Consider the following 24344-nt stretch of genomic DNA (forward strand, 5'->3'; position numbering starts at 1 on the left):
CTTCGTAAATTTATTTATTGAGACAAAGATGGTATATACAATATAGATTCGAAGGTAAATTTAAGAAAGTAGTTTTTGCAACACTGTCACGTTTCTTTGCTTTTCAATTAATGCAGTTGATCAATGTGGCTTCTGAACGGTTCGTATATCTAGATTGTCACGTGATATCGTCTCGTAAAACTGAACTAAAAGAACCGCAGTCTGATTTTCAATAACCTGTCGCGATACCACAATCGCTTGCTTATCCCATGGACCTTGACTGTTAGCCAGATCGTTGCAGGGGACATATATGACATTTTAAACTTCTTTATCGACGGTGCAGCCGGAGGCAAAATCCAGCACGTGGGGACCCCTTTCGGTCCCCCGAAGCGAAGCGTGCCCGAAGGGCCTTGCGTGATTCGCGCAAAGCACGGAAAGCAAAGCGACCATTTCGATTCAGGATGGAACTGTGGTGTGCCGGGGCCTACTCTGAGGCCTGGTAGGTAGGCAAGTCGGCACGGATGGCTGGCTGGCTTGCTTGGAGGAGTTGCAGGAGAGTGCCATGGTAGAGGGGCTTCCCTGCCTGCTGCCGCTTGCGGGCACGAACCGCGCTACCGCCGTCAGCAGGCAGTCTTATTACGCCCGCACTCAACTACGCGAACTAAGTACTCTTCTTAGGCCGGCCACACATCGAATAACAATCGCGTGGTCTAGCTTACGCGTGAATTCGGTCCATACATCAAACGGTGTTCGTTCTCCACTGAAAATTTCGGATCTTTTCTATATCTCTTGGCGGACAACATTTTTTGTATGTTCGATCCAGCGGTTCGGTTCCAGCGACGACTCTCATTTTCGAATCGACGAAAACAATTTTAAAATCAGTTAGCGAATCGAGTCGGGAGGTGGCGAGAAACCCTCGAGTTCGATTAATCGGCGAGGACCTGCTGCCCGGTCAGAGGTAACTTTAGAACGTTTCTTTATTCGATTCGTTGTATCGATAAAACGTGTTTCTGCATGGAGGTATTCACCGAGTATTCTTTTTTTTTCATGCTTCCTTCTCGAAAGTAATTTTGGCATTTTATCGATACGCGTGTATACTATACTCTTGGTATAGTGTAATTCGATTGACATTCATAAAGTTGCAATCTTTATTGAAATATATATACATATGTAATAGATAAAAGCACATAAATTTATTAATAAAAAAAATTTACTTGAATTTTAGTAAAAAAATGAAATTTAATAAAATTCATGTTATGAATATAGAGCGCAGTTTAGAAATTTGTATGTTCCATCGGATAAAGTGACATTGTCTCCCCCCCGCGCCAAATTGACGAATCAAAATTCGACAGGCACGCTTGACCTGGAATGCCAGTTTTACGCGCAACGTACGAAGGAACGCGTGTGTCGTGAGTTTCGTGTGTAAATAGAAGAGGACAGACGCGTCCTATCCGCCGCCGTGGCTGTGGCGTCGATTAGTTTCATTTTCTTGGTAGTAGAAGCACGTCGCTGTTAACATTGACGGTCATTACGTTGTTTGTCGCGCGCCAAGAATTCGCGTCCGCGCATACCGAACTGTCACGATTACCGCGTGTCACGAATTCATCTTATATTTTGATCGTCCAGAATGTCGTCTTATTTAAGTCCGCAAAACCTACGTAGATAATCAACTGTGCTATGTCGTGAAAGGTGGCTCGGTAATTCGAGGAAGATGAAAACATTGAATCGTGATAGATTCGGCAAAAACAATGGTTAGTTTCAAGCCTCCGTGCAAACACATGCTTAATGATCACTTTCGCTGTATATCAAAATCGACTTTAACCCTTCAATTAGATCGTAATATAATATGGGGCACTTCGTTAATTTCTATCTTTATCAATACAAAGAAACAAATTTCAAAATTTACCTTAAAATAAATCTATAATATTTTTTCTTTACTTTTCTTTAGAAATTATACATTTATTTACACGATATCAATATCTTGTTAGTATTCACATTGAGGCGCTAATCAAGGCCCACTTATGAATAATAATTTACCAACCAATAATATCAGTAAACGAGTTACAGGTTGTAGAGTTTTCCTTTATAACTTTATAATTATTTGTTGTGACAATAAAGTAATTTGTAAAAATTTGTACGTGAAAAAATTTCAGTTTTCTTAATTATCTAATTTGTTATTCTTGTTCAAGGGTATTTATTGATACCGGTAATTTGTAACTTGAAACTTGTAAAATTTCACTAATAACCTTATAATTAGTCGAATTGTCTAAGAGGGTCCTAGCATAGTACGTCAGATTTCTGAATGAATGAATATCAGAAAAATATCACTAATAACTAATATCTATCTTTTCCATTACTATTACTTATATTATAGGATAAATAAAAAGTGGCACTCGTTGATACCTATGGAAATTGGAAGGTTAAACGTCACTGGTAGTCGATTAAAATTAATCGATATCATTAATCGATATCATGGTTCTGATTCGTTGTCGACTATACATATGTGACAGGTCGCCGCGGCGAATCGAATGTGCATTATTTTGCTACTCTCGATCGTTGACGTGCACGGAGATGTGGTGGTCAGTGTGAAGACTGCTTAATAGCGAGGAACATGTGCAACCACGGAATAGTGGCGAAGCTGATGTTGCCGGGGCACGAGCTACACTGTGACCACTCTGTTCTCGACGAACCCTGACCGATTCCGCCAGTTCGTTTCACCAGCTGACTGGGACTGAAAACACGCTGCGGTGAACGCGTACGTTTGAATATTCGTACGGTCGAATTCGTGAGACGCGCGCGTTCGGAGAACTCGGTAAAAGTGTCGCCTTGAGTTAACGCGTATGGTGTATAGACCGAGTTTCTTTAAGAAGAAGCGGTGTGTTCACAAAATTATACGTTTTCACGTACATTCGGTACGCTATGAACATCAACGTTCCTGGATGTAACGGGTGGTTCGCAAGTAAGTGTCCAAATATTTTTTTATGTTATACTTGTAATCTTTCGCCGCCATTTTTTCTCGACCAACAGCAGCGCCTTTTTTGAATGCAATAAGCGTACATGTACATACATCTGTAATCGGTGGATTTTCTTCTGAGGTAATATACGAATCAATTATATATAAATGTGATCGCTTTTCAAACGAAAACTCGTAGTTCGTTCATCATATTTGATTAGCTTTTTCGAATATTTCAACGACGGGTTCGACGAAAAGCAAACATTAGCGTTCGAGGTAGAGGGTGATGTAACTGGACACTCGCAACTTGTCGCGACACGAGCCATATATGTGCAGCAATTTACGTTTGATGCATTGTTTTGATAATTAAACAAACCTAGCAACGTAATTTCATTTATCCGAATAGATCTTTTCTCTCTTAAAATCATTCTTTCTACTAGTCGTAAAGGTAACATATCTAATATGTTAGAGTTAAATAACAATAATGTTACTTAATCGAGATTTAAAAATCGCGCCATATTCCTGCGCACATCGGTTTAAAGGTTAGCATTGTACTTCGATCGTGGTTGTCTCAAGCGTTTAATTAAAATTTTTCTGCCCTGCTAACGAGTTTTTGTCACTTTAATATACGAAACTTATCTCCTCTACGTTCGCGCTCGTTTAATTCAATTGAAATTTCCAATTATACGTTTTAAGGAACATTAACGAGACAGGAAAGTGTAAGAAAGACCTATCGTGGTTGACAAAAATATTTAAACACTTATACAGAAAACTTCTATGTAGTAGTTAAGCAGTATGACCACGATAGTCGTGTTTCACTATATTACTAGTGAAATTTCAAAATGTATATGTGTATACATAAAAATTTTCTACGATAAGTGTTGAAATATTTTCATGAGGCATTGTGTACTACCTCGACATGTGAAAATGTGGCACGTTCCTCGTCGTAAAATGTTTTCGTGCGCCTAATTTTGATCGCGGATCAGTCTCGATCAGAGCTTCGCAGATCGACCGTAATGTATATAATATACTTATTTTCTGTTGCTCACGTATCACCATCGTTTCCTACCCTCTTAAACATTTATCTGTAATGGACCCTTGCCTATTGGACTAATCGTGACCATGCATCACGTTCCTCTATCTTCATCTAATTCTTCATCGCTCGATGCAACGGTGCAACCTGCATGCCGCGTAACCGCATTCTTTCTTGGCCGTTTCTGGATACCCTGGCCACGTGGATTTTCAAGCATATCTCTCTTTTTCCCTCTCCGCCCTGCCTGGATACAAATTTCAGCAGCGGAGGGGATCCATGTCTGGGGAAAGTTCTGGAGACTTTGGGTCACGCCATGTTGGTCATTTGGTCGAGTGTCGCTTGGTCGGGTGGATAAAGAGCGTGTTCTCAAAATCGATTTTCAGAGAGAAACGGTTAATTTATGCGATTGGAAAGTGCAGGTTTTGCGAAAAGTCATTTTTAATATTTTTTCCCTCTTTTGCTTTTGAAACAAACGAAATACCGTAGAATTTGTTAGAATTTTCCAATAAATACAGCGGGTAGATATGCATATATCTATAACCAACAATGTGTATAGATAAATTAGAGGGAAGATGAGTTAATCCGTCACTGGAATTGCAGATCTCTTGTATATTTACTTTTTCATTTAAACAGAAATTAATTTGTCTTTACTATCGTTTAATTCCGTGGTCACAAGATTCATAGGAACGTAATACATAAATTCAAATTCTTTTATTTTGAAGTTCAGTATGCTATATAGAAACCGTCAAGATAAATAATTGGTTATAGCGAACAGAATTTCTCGCGATACTCGGCATCGATATATATTGAACGATGATAACGATTACTAACGATCTTCTTCTCGGGTTCACGGAATGGGAACTCCACGGAATTATTCATGAATATAATTCATTTCGTTATCGGATTTATCGTCTGCGGAGGGGGGGATTTCTTTCTTTTTTTATCCGACTGAAAGTGTGAAGAAACTCTTTTCGCCGGGCTTATTTAGCCGTTCCAGGTATCGGCGTCGACTACATGACACCGAACAGATGAAGAAAAACAAGATCTGAAGAAAATGCGTGGGTTTCGTTATCAACGTTGGTAATTTATGCACGCGCGACTAGTAGATTCCTGTTCTTAACCGAGTAATGTACCGAGTCATATATCATCTCCTGTACGTGATCGGAACTGAATAATCAATTAATAAGCAGAATAAATGATTGCTCCATCAGGAAACGGACGTACATATATCTTGCTTGTCGCGTTCGAGATTATTGTTCTTAAAAATTAAAATTCCATCTTCTAAAAAATTCTACCTCCTACTCTTTCGATAGAATGCCTCGCGTCGTGTTACCCATTCCCTTTTCCTTCTTTCGTATGTTTCGCGTGTTATAGAAGGAAAATTAGTTTCTGTCATTTAGAGCAATTACAACGATAGGAGATAATTATAGGTATAGGTATAAAAGGATTACAACATCGTGAAACAAGAAGAAGAAATAAGAAGAATTGGCTCGCTTACATTATATTAACTTTCTTTAGGCAAACACGTGTTTTCACAATATGTAGACAGATCGAATTATTTATATCCAATCGTAGAGAAAAATTGTACATTTATTATAGGCAATTATAAGGAAAAGTCTTCTTCCATATCTTAAAAAAAGTCCAGTATTGAAACAATTAAGCAATCGAGCAATTTTCGTCAATACCTAACCCAGTATTGAACGAAGTCCACTGCTAGTTTTCATAGAATAATGTTTTATTTACGATGCAAAATTTACTGTATTTTTACAAGACGTAAAAACGTTATGGCAACGTATAAGATTATCTGATTATAAAACTTAATTGATCACGAAGCTAAAGGGACGATACTTCAAAAAGTAATAAGATATTCAACATTTCGTAAATTTGTTCTTCGGTGAGAATCCTTCTGGCGGTTTTCTAGCGTAGGAGTGTAGGAGTGTAGGAGGGTTGTGGCTAATACAAAATCCATTTAATTTCCGTCAAGTGCTCGGAGCGACAGGTTACTGTTCACAGCTGGCGAAACTAACGAGCAAAAGTCGAACTGGATCGAAGGCCGCGATCATTTACATACAATTTGACGCGCAGCGTGGAACCCGCGATGGAATAAAAGGGAACAGGGTACAAGTTGAACAGAAAATAACCCACGGACGTAATATAGAAGCGATAATGCGCAGTCACGTTGTGAACTAAAGACGCGCCAGCTGAACCGTTGATCTGCTCGCGTGGGTGTAACGAGTGGTATAATGCGCGGAAAATTACCGTCAGGCTCTAGACCCCCGTCGAAATCACCACCTTGAGATACATACCGTCGATCCATTAAGTGTAGCTTCGCGAAAAAATCGCATTCTATATTATTGCCGGATGTTCTTGAAAATCTTTCAGCTAGTCGGATCTTATCGGAAGTAATGATAGACATTGTATTGTGTTATACGCTATATCGGAAAGATTGGTTAAACAATTGCTGGAGAATGATTTCTTTATCGGCATAAAGACTTTGTATTTAATTTTTGAGTTATCCGTAGAAAGGTTGTACTGAACAAGCGGTGAAAAAATTCGTTTGCTGTAATTTTATACATTTTATATAGATACATGAAGTTGATTTGTCGCACGCTGATCAAATTTTAAAGAAACTGGAATCGTTAGAATCCTCAGGAATAGAAGTTGCAAAGCGTTTTCGTAAATAAAAATACGCCAGTTATATGGAACTACATTGTCGTTCCAAAGTTTAGAATCTCTCAATTCGGTCTCAATTCTGACAATTCGGTCAATTGTTATTTATACCCGTATTAATTTCGAATTAATAATGAAATTGGTAAATCGGTCGGTATATTTTTTGGCCAGAGATGCAGATATTTTGGAAATTTTCTCCTTTGTCTTACTCTTCGTACAATTGACATCCAAAAAACTCTTTGAAACACCTTGTATACTAAAGAACGCTATCACCGAACGAATTAGATAAAGTCTTTTAGTGCAGGTTGCAGATCTGGAGAACATGAAGATTCAACGGTGAACAAGAAAATGTAAGATAGGGTGTTTTTTTTCGGCAGGTCGAGTTACACGGGTTGATATTGAAATCTGGCGTGTAACGGAGCGCGAAGTTGAGGGGAAGTCTGGTAAACACGGCCGATAATAAAGGAACTTGTTTAAATCCAGCGTGTACCGTAATAGACGAGATTAAGGCATGGAAAAAGAAGAAAAGGAAGGCGGTGCACGCGTTACGTGAAAGCCGCAACGTCGGCTTATATCGTATAAATAAGACGATAACGCCGCGTTTCTCGCCACTACGTGCTAAAGATGTGCTAGATCGACGACCCGCGGACAACCCGTGGGCGTTCGAACGACCCCGATATCGCCGCCAACTTTTTCCCTATTATCCTCAACAGGTATTCGGGCGTGTCTGCCTTAATAATTAAAAAAAATCACTAAAGAAAGGCCAATTTTTTGCCGATTAGAGAAACTTGATAATTATCTTTAAGCTGGATTTCATTGTTGAAAATCTGAATTTCTCTATGTATCAATCTCTGCTATATTTTTGGATCATTTCAACTTTTCGTCAATGCGTAACACTTTCATGTAACCATTATCTCAAGTAGCATAGTATCAAAAATGTTGTACTTTGAAATATTAATTTCCACCTTAAGCTTTATTTATTAAATATATATTAGCGTCTTACGAGTCGACCAACAGTTGGCATTAATTTCTGCGCACGTAATAAAACGTGTATAAAACGACTGTCGGTTGGATGTATTCGAGCGACGTAGGTGGCACGTTGGGAGCAATAACACGAGAAAACGCGAGAAGAGCTTTAGGAGAGGCAAGAAGTCGGCCAGCGCAAGAAAGGAGTCGTACGATAACGCTGCATACATCTGCGCGTCGTGTCAGGACGAGATGAACCGTGCGATTAAAGATAAATGAACACGCGGGCCTTGCCACTTATTCGATCTCTCTATACCACCGTTTAACCGTGCAATTTCTAATCCTGTAAAATAATCGACTTAAACATTTGTTCAACATTTCAGAAACATTTAACGAATTACACGTAAAAATGACATATAACAGAGAAAGGAGGGGAATTAATGTCAGATTAGAAGATATAATTAAACAAATAATAGAAAATGCATGTAGTTGCGCACGCAGGATCATTGATCACTTTCAAGTGACCTTTTCCACGAACAAGTACAATCATCGATTTCTCGTTAGATCTCCGTAAGATTAACCAAAGGTACGAATACTTTAAATAGCAGAACCGAGGCTAAGAAAGTTCACGATTCATGCGGTGTTACGTTCTGTAATTATCGCGAGAGACAACTTTTTGCACATATTGATCCTTTTCCCTGCGTTTCCAAGATCGTAGAACGTTGGTCCATAATCAAAAAAAAAAAAAAAAAAAAAAAAGAAAAAAGAGAAGAAATGCAACGAAAGACAATTTTCCCATGTACAGATTGTAAATCGATCCTCCAATAAATATTAAATCAACGAATAAATAAAAGGGAAAAAGGAGGAAACAAGAAGAAATACAGAAGAGGTATACGTGCTGCCAGCACGTAGGACAGAATTGATCGCGAGCTGGTTGCACACCGGAACAGGGAGTAAGACATTTTTAAGAGGCCAGTCAGCAGAGGCACTGCTTTACATACCCCTAAATTCCGGCGGTGCGTGTACGTACAAGCGAACATTTACGCGGAACAAGGTGCACGAGAAGTGAGATATTGTTTAAAAGTCGGCTGCCGAGTGTAGGTGGATGGTCGCCAGATAAAAGCAGTAAGTCATCAGCTGGGTCAGGATTTATGGGCGAGGTATTACCGGTGTTCACAGATCCAACGATACCGGCCACGAACTTTCACCGTACGGTTAGAGGACTCGCGAGTCGACAGTCGAGTTCAAAGTTCACGATACGACGACGACGACTACGAGGGGCGAGCAAGAGAACAGAATCTCTCTCACAGACGGAGACGTAGGCCTTGTGCCTGTCTCCTTGAAGTAAAACGAAATTCCCTTAACCGCAATGGACTAGAGATGATATCTGATTTTTCATCGCGACACCGAATAAGACGTTGTTAATGTAATAGACGGTCGTTTCGTTCGGCTTAGCGACGGGAATCTGGGACGTAGCGTAGCAGGATTCCGAGGATCAGATTGGAAACCCGTTTTAAGGATTCAGAAGTCGAGTCGTGACCGAGACATTAGCAAAATTACTTGGCTCTACCCGGGTTCGATTCCGGCTGCTGCCGCTATCTAGATAGCATTTCCGAGGGAAACCGAGGGGCTATCTTGCCTCTTAATTTCCAGTGTCCGCCACGTGTTATTTAATGTTACGGGACCGCTGATCCGGAGCTGAGAAGTGACGAATGGAAACACCGGATAATCGCGTCTCTCGCGCCTCGATGATATCAAGCGTAGGACGACCACGCGGTGGGAATTATGATAATTCCACGAACGTTACGTTTCTTGGCGCTTTCTGCGTTACGAAAACTCTTCTCGTTAAAATCCTTTGAGAAGTTTGTGGTCTTGAAAGCATAGATTTAGAGTTGGACGCGAAACGAACGAGGACGTAAGGGAGTTGAACGCGAAACAAACGAGGACGTAAGGGAGTTGAACGAAGTTCCGTGACTGGGGTATTAGGGAGATCGTTGAGGCTCACGCGCAAGGAGTTTAAAAGGGAGTCTAATCCCCGATGTAGAACGACTCGGGCAGGTCTACACGTTCTGGCTTCCCGTCCCTGCTATCTCAACTGGCGTGCGTCCTGTCTGCGTACTCGGCATTATTTCTTTGCTCGAGTCTCGCACCTTCTTATCGTGCTTCGTCGACTACTGGACTTTGAATCTGTAATACCAGACAGCGGAGGGAAGAAAGGGAAGAAGAAGACGGAAAGATCCAGTTGCAAATTTATTACAAACGAACTGTGCACGACGTCAAGACTGTCTAGAACGTTTTTAAAACGATGGAAGAAATGTCTGATTCGAGATGTTCGGGAAAATTAAATCTCCCGGGGATGCTAATAAACGCGAATCAGCGGGATTCGAACGATCTACCGGGTGATCGTCCACGATTTTAAAATTCTTCGAAGACTAAAATCAAAGGAAATCGCATATTAGATCGATTAGAGAACTTTTTGTCGTTTTTGTTCTTTGAAAAGAACCAATTTTGTTCTTGTCGTTTGAAAAGAAAAGAACCGATGGTTTCAACATACTGATTAATCTTCAACGTGATGTAAATTGTTACTTATAATTATCTTCCATCTATCTGCCATACTAACTGAAATCTCTACTAGTTGGTCTTCAACACAATATTCATTGTTACTTAGGATCGTCTTCCATCTATATGGCAATTCATTTATTTCGTCATCTAACAGAAAATTCTATTGTCGGTCTTCGACACAATGTACATTGTTACTATGGTCTTCCATTTATGTGGTAATTCATTTATTTCGCAGTTGCTGAACTTTTCATTTTTCTTATTAAAATATTCCTGCAGTGCCTGTGTAATCCGACTCTCAGTATCAAACACTCTTCCCGTTAGAAAGTTTTATGAAGATCAAGAAAAGATCAAGAAATATCTTTTGTCTCAGCCGTTTCCTGTTTCCTGCTTTATTATGCAACAATTTCGTAATCAAATGTTCAATAGCGTTTCGTTTCTTCAATAATATTACACCACGTTTCTATATCTTGTATCTTGTCAATAAAAACATAAATTTTAATTATCGTAAAAATATATTCTACGCAATTTTCTAATGAAGTATATAAGCAAATTGTATCGGTAGAACGTTCCAATCAGTCCAATAACCTGATACGTATTTTACTTTGCGCGTTAATATCAACGGCAGCAAATCGAAAATTTATTTATCATAAATAGTTTCACAGCACCGAACCAGTCTGCAAGTAGATCTAGTTCACTCGGTAACACATATACAAGATCTGATCTGAAAGGCATAAAATTCCATTGATACAGAGTTACGGTTCAAGTTGAAGGATACTAGAGGATGTAAACGCTAAATCGAACGCAGCTTAGACGTTTTGTTTCGGATGGAACGGTTCAGCAATTAGTATTCAGTTTGCTCGGGACACCCAGTGTAAGCGAGTATATATAAGATACCGGCTTCTCCAAGTAAACTTGTTTATCAAGTTATACACGCGGCACCGCGGCTGGCGAACCGGAGAATCTCGCGGACGACCGGTGTAGGATGAGAGAAAGGCGATTCTATGATGCGTGTTTCTTATTCCTTTTCGCGTGCGATGGCAACTATGATTTCGAATTCGAGTCGCAGAACTTCATCGACGATGGAGGACGAGGATATATGGGAATATAAATCGTTCGTGGTTAGTAAGTGACAAAGCCGATACGATTTAGAAATGGCAGCTACCCGGTATAGGTTAGCCATTTACTTTAATGCCATCGATTTTCGGGCATTTACAGTTAGTAGGTTTTTTTGGCGACCGGCTTTCACCTTGACGTTCCCCATGATCCGCCCGTTCTCTGAGTCACTCACGAAATTCTTGTCAGAGGTTCAATTTACGTTACGAGCTCTTACCGAGAAGTTATCAACATAATCATAAGATAAACGTCCCTCATAAAATTAAAAAACTCGCACTCCGCACGCGGCCTCCCGCCGCATCTCTCTTTTTGCCCCGGTTCCACGCTACCTTTCAAATCCCTGGACCCCATCGGCTCGCCGTTGAAACACCAACTATATATATGAAAATCAAGCTTACCGAGGAAGATAAAACGACCAAGAGGATAATCGACGTTGCTCGATCGCGGATGAAAACCATGAAAGACCGCGCGCGATTTACGCTACGACGGTCCGTCGTCGTATACTTGTGACGAAGTGGAGAAGAAAATCGAACGAATTGGTAGCGACACGCCACGTTAACGTCCATTTGACCCGCGTCTACCTTCGAACATCGTCGTTATAGCGTATAGAACCGAAGGACATCGGAGGTTACATCGAAATCACCCAAGGAATACTCTTCGGTGGTGGTTTTCTCTGCTCTTCGCGCCATCCACCGAGTTTCTTACTTTCATCCGGCTGGCGCGTGGAAAAAAAGTCGGTTCGAAGCGTGGAGAAGCAGAAGAAGAAGGGCGAGAGACGGGAAAAGAGTTGTAGAGAAGAGAGGCGGAGAGGAGAGGCGAGCAGAGGGCTACTAAAAGTCGACCGGTTGGGGAAATAAGAAGAAGAGGAGCCGAACCAGAGACGAGGCACACAAGGAGAAGAAGAACTCTCTCGCGAGGATCTCGAGTACCGACCGGGACGACCTTACGGAGTAGGACGACCGCGACAACGACAGAGACAAAGAGTCGAATGTTAATGAGGGAGATCGACCGGAGCTAAGGCCCCGGAGAACGAACCTACGAGGAATCATCCGCGGGGATCCGCTTCGTTTCGTCGCGCGCTCTTGCACCGCGGTCAGACCGTCGTTGCCAGATCTTGACTGGCGCCTTCTCCTCTTCTTTCGTATCGTTCATTTCAGAACGCGATCCCATTGCCTGACTCATGCGTGGCTTCTTGATTTTTGTTGCTAGCCTTGGTATCTTCGCCACGAGAAACTCTTTGGCTCTGCTCTCTGTTCGTAGAGGAGGAGGTGGTTGATGTTACGTAGGACGTAGGAGATCGTCGGTGTGTCTGTCTCGAAATGAAGGAATATTTGTACTCTCGTTCGTATGTAATCAGGGCACTTACGAAAAATTTACAACTACAATTACAATTAAAATAAAAAATTAAAAAAATACAAAATAACAAATACAATTAATAGATAAGTATAATATTAAAGTGAATAACGCGATGATTGATAATTGGTAAAAGCAACGATTGAGAAACCTAATGGACATGGAGAAGAAATTTAATATCGTTACGTATAAGGATGAAATGTTCGCTGTAATCGAACGTACGAATTTTCTTTCAATAATTTCTCAATAGTCGTTCAAGTGCCATAATTACCTGTGTAAATTAATTATCAAACAGTAATCGTTTATTTACGCTTAATATACAAACTAAAGGTATCAAATTATCTATACGATGACATAACGAGATTTGTACGACGCTATTCGCTGGAGGAATCGATCATAAACGACCAATTGATTTTCCACTTCCACGCGGCGCGTCGCTTGGCTTAAGTAGAATAAGACAACAAGGGTTAGACATCCGAGACCGTGCAGCATCTCGGTTTTTCAGTGTGCTTCCGAGTTCTCTCTCACAGTGGTCGGTGTGTATTGTCCGTGAAACTTGAACGTAGCCGAGGCAACGTTTTGTGTTCTTGCTTCGTGGTTGGTCCGCGTTTAGCACGTGTACTCCGTGGCGGAGAGTCCGTGGAGTTCGGTGGACAGAGAAAAGGAGGAAGGTGAGTGGAAGCAACAACATCGTGGTTAGACGAAGCAGGGTGGACGAAGGGTGAGGTGATGGGGGTCGTGAATGCCGGCAGCATTCGTGATGACGTGAGCGTGACTCGCTTCCTCTTTCTCTCTTTCTGCTTTCTTTTTCCAAACGAGAAAGCCTAAACGTACGCAACCTCCGGTCCATTGACACGTCCTGTCCGTTCCTTCCTTAGGGATCACACGTGATTCAGTTTCAATGTACCTCATTTTTTTTATTCGTTAATTTCCAAATGTCTCGCAACGACGAATTCATAAAAGCAATTTATCGAGTTAGTTGTTCTGCTCTTTAAAGATAAAATCGTGATAACTCTATACTTGAATATCGTTCGTCTCTAACGAAAATTCGTCAAGCTCCAGTTCACCAAAGTATCTTTGGCCAAACTTGCAGGAACAAAAATTCTCAATCGTCAAACTAACAATAGTCAGTTGATCAGCAGCCGAAATAAGGAGAATTCTCGAGATCGTGGTACCAGCGAATCAGTCTTTCGCAGCGATGCTTTTTCGCATGCAAATGCAGAGGCTGGTTGCGGGGGAGGAAAGAGAGAGAGAGAGAGAGTACTCTTCCCTTTCTTGAGCGCGCGAATCCGGTTCTTTGTTACGCGGACGAGGCCAGAGCTCTCTTGCTCGGTTTGATTGACTCGGTGTCCTCTGGCTGGTGGTCCTAATGAGATGCGACGCTCGAACTTGAAAATCCTGCCGACAATTAGCGAGATTGTTCTCCCCACTCTCCATCGGAGGAGCGGACGTTCGGCCAACGCGTTCTTCGATCGTCCTGTACTCGGCTTAATACCATATGCACACACGTGCCACGCGACCGTGCATTGACTCCGAAACGGCCTCTGATTCTAGAATATAATGCCTCCCCTTTCGTCCCGCCATTCTGCGGACGTGCTTCGAGGATGGCCACGTATCGCGGACAGAGAAACGCCCGATAGAATCTTCATCGTTGCTCGACTCTTCGAACTTTCCACTCCAATATTTATTTCCTTCGTCTGTTCTACGAAGTAACCGTGGTTAGGACAGTTCTTCGGAGAAAACTTGACGGCCAAAAAGAATTACAAGTGCGTAGGGAATTTTGTCAGACCACTTCCGGGAAGGTGAAAGGGATGGAAGAGTGACACGAAAGTAAAATTATAGTATAGCGTATTAAAAATAATTCATGATGCGACACAAGGCAAATTAAACCAAGATCGAAGAGCGTCACTTAAGAAATATTCTCAGATGTTTTTTTCTTCTTAGTTTTCTTTTCTCGATATACACCGCTGACAGTAAGTAACAGGACACCTACTGATATTTAGTACGAATCAAATACTTCTCACTAAGAAATATTGAACGTAATATTTATGGCTGGCGACGTACGTACATTGAGATTCACGTCGTCAGATAATCCACGGATCCGAGAAAATATCTACGAAAGAATTTACAACCCACTGAAAGTATAGTAAAACCAACGAGCCAATTGCCTGGATAAAACTCCTCTTACGGGCCTCTGACTTTTCTTTTTTCCATTCGTCGTTCGACTCTCCTCGTGCTCGTCCGATCAATTTATCCGCGTCGAGCTCGCTAAGCGATTTCAAGAGACGCTGCAACGTTTCCGCCCGTTAATCAGCGATTTATGCAAAGAATATCGAGCCGCGAGTCGCGAATAAAAACCAGCCGAATAAATTATCGAATTTCGTAAAAGGTAGTAAGAAACTAAGTACTTTGTCCGCTGCTGAACGTCGGTTAACAACTTTCGGCTTGCTATTTCTTTTACCGAAATAACTTTGTCGCAACGAATTATTGTTTCCTGGATAGAATCTCGCATTTCAATTACTACCCTTGGCTAACTATGACACTGAACTATACTTCTGAGTACTAAAGATAGAGACATATTTAATACATCGTTCATCTTATTAGCGTCGTAGCAACGGTTGTTCACCTCGTTGTTCTTTTAAATCTATGATATATTATAGCTTCGTACATAAAACACCGAACGAAGTAAAATTTGTTTAAATTTTCCAATAGATGTAATCGTGTCCTATGATGGATGGTACTTACGATCGACAATATGTATATACCTGTTGAGGCGTTCTAGAATCAACTCTGCAGGCTGGTCGATTACAAGATCACGCGTATCGAGAAACGAAGGCGAAGCCACCGGCATCAATCTCGAAGATTCCACCGGTTGATTATAGTACAGGCGAGTTTTCTCTTTGGCTAAACTTCCTGTCGCCATCTCTGTCGGTAGTAAGCCTGGCATACGTATTTTTATGGAAATGTCATGATCGTAGATTGGCGTACCGTACGTAAATGCTGTGCTTTTTCATGCATACATTTTACTGGAGAGTTGCTCGCGTGGCTTTAGCCTGATGTGGGCCATCCCGAAGTGGTCCGACCTGTATAATCACTGGCGAATTAACGTCCTAAAAAATCAAGGCCATCGTTGACACAACGACTCGCGCCACGCTTTCTGGGTGTCCTCGATCGAAAAGATCGAACAGACTAATCCATTCAAGGGATCGGAATCGTTTGAGCGAAGCCGGATGTATCGTCCATCATCGCGCACATGCGATTAGCCTTAATAGCCATTATTAAAGGCACATTCGCACATTAGAAAGCTGGTTACCCCGGTGAGCATCGATTATGACACTGTGGTAATAAAAGACAATAGCGAAGAATAGGCTATTTTCGACGCCGCTGGGATTCCTGTAAATCATATAGCCAGTGATCGCAAGGTCTTTTTTACCAGTTTAATTACACATTTCTTGTTTGATGAAAAAGGTCTACGTGATAGTTGTAGACAATTTCTTTATTAACGAAATCTATGTAATTACAGTATCTGCTGTATGATAATCTTCTTCGATTAATAATATAATATTTTACTGTGCGAGAGGGAAGTAAAAGGAAATATGACAAATAAATTTAGTTACGTTATGAGAGATACTAAAATGAGAATCTAAATCGCCTACCACAGTTCGAGGTCTACAAATTGGTATTCAGATAGTCTGTTTGAAGTCAGGGGCCATGATAGTTCTCACGCTGGTCTCGTAATTCAGAGATGATACCATGAAGAAGTTTTCTTAACTGCAATACAATCTCGTATAAATTTTACGATATTGTAGTATGGTCTCGTATAAATTTTACAAAAGGGATAGTTCGTGATACGTATTTCCGGTCTCTTAAAATATTAGTTTCAATGACATAAGTGACGTCCATCGTTTATTCCATGTCTTGTCTAAGATCGGTATACGCTGATACGTACCAGGATTGATGTTTGATTGGTCTCGTAAATCTGAATTCTTGACGATCGTAGGCATAGGTTGAGATATGTTTTGCTGTTAAAAGTTATTGGCATACAACGTTGGTATTCTGTTGTCGTAACTTATGAAATATTATATAAATGTTAATAGCTACGGCATCCCTATCAAGTGTCTACTACGTAATTATACTTGTGTAAATCATTATAATCTACACATATGCGATTAACAGAAGTTTTGTTTTTGCGGCTAACTCGAAATTGGTCGTTAACGATCTTCTTCGATCGTTAACGCCTTCGATGTTCACTTACAACGCAAGGTGTTCTTTCCATATTTATATATCCATAGAAACCCAAAGGGATTTGTCCGAATTAACTCTCGTCCTTCTTATAATATCCAAACGATCCGCGGTTCGATATTTGCTTGAAATAAATGACTCCTTAAACAGACCTGTCTAATAGCGAACGTGGAAGCGACCGAAGGTAAGCACGCTTCTCCGATATTGGCTGGGGTTAATTACGGCGCGGATATGTTCTCTGCTATCTTAATAATAACCCTTAAGTACACGCGGAGGGGGGCCCGCAACGAACATCACACAGCTACGTAATCGCACATGGATACGTTGTACATGGCGCGGATCGAAGGAATCGTAACGATTTCCTGTAATACTCGGCACTGATGAGATAACGATATACCGTTGGTTAGTGATAAGCCAAGACCAGACTTGATTACCGCTCTTCCACTTTTCTACCAATATCTTTTCTACAATACCAACGCGTAATCATACGTTTCTACTCGTCCTCGATATACAGTACTCTGCAAAAGTTAATAATATCACAACGCCAACTAAACGTACTTTGAAGGAACGTTTCTACGTTTATTGCCCTTCAACGTAGTGATAAAGGGATTGCGTAGTACGACTAAGGATTAACAGTAAATAGACGTATAAGAAAAGGTGTTTTGAAGGATAAAATGTATACAGTGCGGTAGTAAAGTCTTAGATTATTTATGTTGCTGCTTTAACTATACAACCACGTATATATACTTTTCGTGGGAAAATTTCTGTGTCTTCTTACGTGGAGATAAATTTTAAAACTACTTTTGCACGACGCTGTACATGTACTTTCTGGTCACGTTCTCTCCTGACAGGAAACATTTTCCAAACAGACTGAAATTAGAATTTTCTAACGGTACGGTATCGATACTTATCGTTGTACATACGTACTCTCCCATCGCACGTGTATTCGCGTATAACAAACGAGCACGGATAAGACCCTCGTTTTTGTTGTTCTTCTCTTTCTCCTCTTTCTCCGTTTATTTTCCTTGTCGGACGATAATGATGATTTCCGTGGAGTAATTGCGATATAATCGCTAGGTGACGTCAAACGGACAAGGGAAACTCGCAGTTAAACTCCTCGCTATTAGGTACGTCGCGTCTTTCCATTGATTGCTCGCGAGTACAATGTTACACGCGTCCTACTAGCGATCGGCGTCTGCACGCAACCAACCGGCAGGATTAATAGTCACCGATTCCGATTTTTCGCGCTACGCGTTACGCAAATAATCAGTGTGTAACGTTTTATGGCGGTTCGAAAGAGGTTGGTGGTTCACGCGTTGAACATCGCCATTACAAAGCTGCCATTAAGCGCGATGACAAGCGACTGCTTGAGTTCCTCGGCCGAGGCGAATGAAAGGCCTAATGCTGGCATGACCGGGCAGAAATATCGAAAGGAGGGGGCCATTTCATTTTTTAACGACCCCAGCCGTTTAATAAGACGCTCATCCCCTCCTTCTCTCCGAGGGGGATGCTTGAAAATTTCGCCATAACTAAAAGCCAATTAACGACAAAGAAGAAAAAAGAAAGAGAGAAAGAAAGAAAGGAGAGAGGAACCAGGAACAGACAATGTTGCAATCTGTTCACCTGTACACTCATCGTCGACGTCGACGTTAATCTGTAATAACGATCTTCCGATCGGTTGGCTGATGCGGTGATTGATGGCCACGCTGATCGACACTGTCGACAATGCTTCCATCCGACTTAGGTGTTGAGTAATGAATGCAGCGATACTCTCTCCTCGCACACACGTACACCGTAACACCGTTCATAATCAGGTGAAAAGGAAACTGTTGCGATAATCGAGGGATTACGATGAATCAGAGTGTTTCGGCTTTTGATGAATTTCCTTTTGATGAATTGTAGAGACCCGTTGATAGAGAACTCATAACCTTTCTACAGTCTAGCAGCAGCGAGACTTGATTAAATCGTCAAATGTAGCGAGTACTATATTCAACATCGCGGGTGTTATTACGCGCAACCCTTTTGCAACCATAGCAAGAATTTTGAGTTCAAACTTTTGCATCTCGTGCCATAGATGTAAGATAGTTTAAAAAAGCAATTATTTTCTAAATAGTTTCTTACACCACGAACAGGTTAACCAGGTAGCTCGCAGGTATAACAGATCATTTCAAACTTCAAATACAGAAATTCGTTCTGTAAAACAGAAGACAAGCAAAAGTTAACCGTAAGACGAGGTTTTACCGGACAACCGTTAGACAGACTCATTAAAGATTATCAGTCTCTTCGAAGAAGAAGAGGAAGAAGAAGCTAGTCCGTGCAACATGTACCTCGTTAATCCTTTCACCTAAAACGAGAACCATGTACAAGAGCCTACCTCTTTCAACGAAAGAAAGCACAGATGGTTTGTTAACGCTACTAGTCCACTCTGGATCGATTAAGAAACGCAGACGAAAGAACAATAGAAGGAACGAGGAGTGTACAGAGATAGCAGATGCAATTAGAGCAGACTCGCGCGATTTATAATCCTTGGAGACCACTTAGGTTATAACACAGCGTTCGTGTCTCAGGGCGAAGGACCCGGTCATATAATACCGGTACTTAGATCCCGTCCACGCGTCGCGTCGCGCAATGAAAACGCGGTGGAATAAAAGCCGTACAATGGCAAGGATACGCAACGTCCGGTGGACCATGGCCCTGAGCTCGGTGGGTTATTATACCGGCGTGCTGCTACGGCTGGCTGAAAAAGCCTCTTGAATGTAATCAGCCGCATTCATCCTGCCACTCACTTCTTGCCAGCTTAGAGGGGGCCTCGGTGAGTGCGTTCCGTGTTTACAAGGTGTACTGACCCGCCGCAATATCGCTATTGCCCGGTGGATTCAATGGATGGAACGCGCGAACGATACTCCACTGCCTGGCCTTCGTCAAGGGCGTTAATGAGCTGGACGGAATTGTTCTACAGAATGGTCAGAGATATCTATAGGAAATGGAGAAAGTGTTAGATAAGGAATTAAAAGGTATTATATCCTTCGACAGTCACGATTATGGCGATCATTTGTGCAGGTATCGTTGGAAGCAAATTGTTACTATACGATGAGCTGTGGTGTGGATTATTGATACTATTCGAGTATGGTGTATGGGGGGAAGAACATTTCTTTTATGATCGAAATCGAATCGGATACTGAGAATACATTCGATTATTAACTATTACTAGAATATTCTGTGGATAGGGGAAGTTGTCAGTCATAAAAGTCGTCATACGAAATACTAAGTTGTCCAAAAAGTGTCTTTCTTTCGCAAACGTGTTTTTTACAACAGTGCACCTTCATAGAAACGTGAAACCAAGTCTGTGAAATGTCGCGGTGTTTATCTCAACAGAACAAAATGGATCGTGCGTAATATAAAATAAAAATAATATAAAATAAAAAACGTTGTGCGTTTTATTATTATTATTTAGTATTATTTCCTCATAAAACGAAAGAAACTTTTCGAACAACCTAATATTATACGCATATTTCGTAAAAAATTAGTCCACGGTATGAATAAGGATGGGCCAACTGGATAGGATTTAGGTTCATCAATATAATAGATAATTCACTGTTTAAATACTTTTGTGATTAGTTTGAAATTCTGTTAATATAATGGTGAAATTTGAAAATGTTTCGTGTAAGGTATAACATGTTCGTAAAAGTGTATCTCCAAGTGTTGGAATACTTTCGACAACCTGTACATTATAACGTGACGCAGCCCGTTTCTTTTTTGCTCACTAGCTTCCTCCAGCTGCGAATTATTTAACTTTTTAAACAATTATAAGAAAAAAATCCAACAGCCTCTAGTCGCTCGAGTTCTCATGTGGCGTGTTAGACTCCCGAGTAGCCAGGCAACCTGGAGCACTAACTCACACCGCGGTTACGTGGCTGGATTTACGAGCATGCGAACGTATTCACGCGACGCGAAAACGTGGCTACGCAAGGCTCGGGACACGCGTTATTTAGTTTAACGATCAACCTTTATGTTCAACGTGATACCGTACAAGTATAAATTGCGACCGTGCCCTGTGTCGCAGATTGCGGCCTGCCCTTTTCCTCTATCGCCACCGAGCTTTATGCTCCGACGATATTTTCTCTTTTAGCAAAGGCGAGTAGCGTGATCCTGTAGCAATTTCGCTGTAGAAGTTAATAGAATGGAAGTATCGCTGTTTCAAAAATGTTAATTTAAACCTTTCGTTATACGATAAACAATTTTTATTAGAACATAAAATTAAATATCATAGTGTGTTATATCGCGACATTTTAATATACCGTATGTATGCTGTAGTCCCTAGAACGAAACATAAAATTTGCATGGCGGTCAACGTGTTAATGGACTATGCTTCAACTTCCACGGTATATCATCGTATTTCCACGAAGGCGAGTAAATTTCGACGGCCGTCGAGGATCTCCAATAAAATAACTTCGATCTCGAGTTGTCTGATAAACGAACTATCCGTCATGATTCCCAGTTAGGAAGAAAAATTCGACAACGCTGGGCCGTTAGGTGGTTATTAATGAAGGGACACGATAGTTGGAAGCTGGAGATGCTAGTGGAAATTTATTCGATGTCCTCGATATGCACGATAACGATATCTCCGTGTTGTTGGACGTTGGCTGGCTTATTCGTGTTTGATTAGAAATATCTCAATGGCTTGTACCAGGAGGGATTACAGATCATCGTACTCGCATCAAAGTTAAGTGCCTGTCAAGGGGAACTATAGACGCGGAAGAGAAGGTGGTCTCAACGCGGACGACTAGGCGCTGCGTGCTCTTAAGCGACTAATGGTGATTTATAGGGAGACAGCGACAGCTTGTTTGTTTGTTTCCCACCCCGTACGACTCGTGAACTTTGCAACATCACAATTAAACGATCTCGTACGACGCATCGTAATCGCAATATTCACTTCTTAATCGTCTAATATTTCCTTGTTAGAAACGTCTATTCCTAAAACATTCGAGTGGTCGTCGAAAGGATTTGTCTGTTCCAACTGTATATTCTTAGAAAATCCTGAGTAAAGTTTCTTCTTCGTTGGGTATAACGAAGTACGAGTACGTACCATAATACGTTTATTTATTTTATATACGTATCTAATATCATAAGCTTAGTTCGCGTTAAAAATTTAATTTTAAAAGCTGGTAAAGATAGCAAGACAGTCGGTGAAAGAATTAAAATTCCAATCACCTGGACACATCATAATAATATAATACATACGTATTACTAACGTTCGATCGGATGCATTCTGCGTGTTCTGTAAGGACGATCCCAAGAAAAGGTAGCACCCGCGAGCGAGCTATTATTAGCCTTCCTTTAAAACGTGTATAGATGATCGTGTTACGCGTGCTTTACGATCACGCCAGTAATACACACAAGTGTTTCCTCTCTCCATTTCATTCCCCCGCGAACGAAGAACGCCGACAAACGGAAGAAAACAACGATCTCCAACCAAACTAACAGCTTCTAAAGAAACTCTCCAAGAGAAACATGAAACTTTCAGTATGCAACGCAGTGAAACATATCAAAGTTGATCGAGGATTCTCGTGGTAGCATACGCCTGTACGTATCTGTAGGCTACACGATGCTTCATTTAGGAGCATTTATCGAAAATATGTTTGCCGAGGAAGGCGGTTTGATATCAAAAGGACTGGACGATGCTTTCGGTCTCTCAGGTTCGATGGATGCGAAACGTGGGCCGATCAGGAGCCAGGATCTTTTTCGAGGATGTGTCTTCGCACCTACAGCGACACGCGGTTGACGTGGGACGGATTGAAAACGGTCAATGGTTAACAAGCAAACGCCAGGCTGGGAACACCGGTTGACTATTATCGACGTTCCGTATCCGATACGGTTGACAGTCTTAAGTACGTACACGGTCGACTATTCTCCGTTCTTCGTTGCTATACTACTACGTGTTCCAAGTCGAGGCTATAGAATGGCTAACAAACGACTCAAGGGAAACGAGCAAAGTGGAAGAAAGTTAATCGAGGCGAGGAGACGCGGAGGACCTGCCGCGAATTCCACCGGTACCGTTTGTCAGTAAGGACGACGTTTCCTCTTTGGTGTTCCATCGAACACCTCCGCTCTTCCCACGTCTCTCTGTTGGTCGATCGTAAATTGGCCAGCGTCGTTTTCCTCTCGAAAGGCGTCAACTGCGAGATTTACGACGTCTACCGACCTGGCCAGATTTTGCTGCGACAGCTTCGTGCCTTTTTTCCCCCCTGTCCTCTCTTTTTCTCTGATATCTTATTTCTTTTTTGTGCTCTGTGTCTTTGGTTTCGTAAATTTGTTTTTAGTTACGACGTAGATATTCACGAGGCGGTTTCTTGAAAGAAGATAGAAGAGATTCGACGAGGTGTCGTTGACATTCCGCATATCGCACTCGACTCCTCTTAATTAGGACATCTAATATCCACACGCAGATAGCAATCAGCCTATCGCGGTTAATTAACATTTCTCCCGGATATAAGCGTATACTTTTTTACGTTCGCTGAAAACTCGTTCCGCCACTGGTCCGTCCGGTACCACCACGAGCCCTCCTTCCGAATTAAATTAAATTTCTATCTCAGTTATAAGAGCGAAAGAGGCCCGATTTTCACCACGATCCTAGCGTGTTGTCGTTATCGCTTCATTCTGATAATAATTTCTTCAAAATTTGGTAATTGCACGTACTACTCTACGTACGAACAAATGCAATCTGTTAAAGCGCAGGAAGTAAACGAACGAATCTAAACTTTCATTGAAACTATCTTGCAAAATACTCCTTCCACGCTAGTACAAATACTTCCAAAATTCTCCAGCAGAAATTTTCTTACTAAAAACCATTTACTCGATTTATCTATTACTTTCTAGGAAATGAATCGATGAATATAAACATTGAACAAAAATATTTTCCAAATGGTGGATATCGTTTAAACAAGTCGATGCAACCTATTAACGTACAGGAAATAAAACAGTGAGCTTAAATCTAGTTTTTCCGCTGGTACATGTATAAACACGAGCGGTTTGTCCCCGGAGGATCATCAAAGCGAGGAGAAAGAGTCCGCTGGTCGGATCAGAAATGGCTTCTTAAAGAGAGTTGTTCGTCCTCCGACGATCATTAACGGTGCTGGGCGGCAGAAAGTTCGCGATGCACGGTTTACGTCGGGAGCAAAGAATGATTTCCGGTCCTTGAGACACGCGGCTAACGAACCGCGATATCCGGTGTCCAGACATGCCCGTATCCGTTTACCGGGTGAACACGGAGGGTGGCCAGTTCGTTGCGTATCCTCGCTTTCGTGTCCGCTTGCTCCGATCCTGCGTGTACATTCGAGTTCGAGGTATCGTTTTCTGGCAGAAGAACGATTCTCCTTGGACACGGTCCAGGAAACAATGCCGCCAACCGACGTGACGCGGTTTCGATCATTGGAGATCGAGAATATTCTCGAAAAGATGTCTGAACGACCTTAA

General features: G+C 41.5%; 1 protein-coding gene across 2 annotated transcripts in view; it reads left to right on the forward strand.

The window, feature by feature from the left end:
- Positions 1 to 542: 542 nt before the first annotated feature.
- Positions 543 to 24344, forward strand: part of LOC117154234 (uncharacterized) — an 83058-nt gene continuing 59256 nt past the window's right edge. Inside the window, exons 1-2 of one of the 2 annotated variants that reach the window (XM_033329065.2) lie at positions 543 to 937; positions 2490 to 2938. The gene's annotated coding sequence lies outside the window, so the exon portion shown is untranslated. Of the gene's footprint in view, positions 938 to 1310; positions 1731 to 2489; positions 2939 to 24344 lie in introns of those variants that run through there. The other variant, XM_033329066.2, reaches the window with a different exon arrangement.

This window comes from Bombus vancouverensis, chromosome 3 (genome assembly GCF_051014615.1).
Source record: "Bombus vancouverensis nearcticus chromosome 3, iyBomVanc1_principal, whole genome shotgun sequence".
NCBI lineage: Eukaryota > Metazoa > Arthropoda > Insecta > Hymenoptera > Apidae > Bombus > Bombus vancouverensis.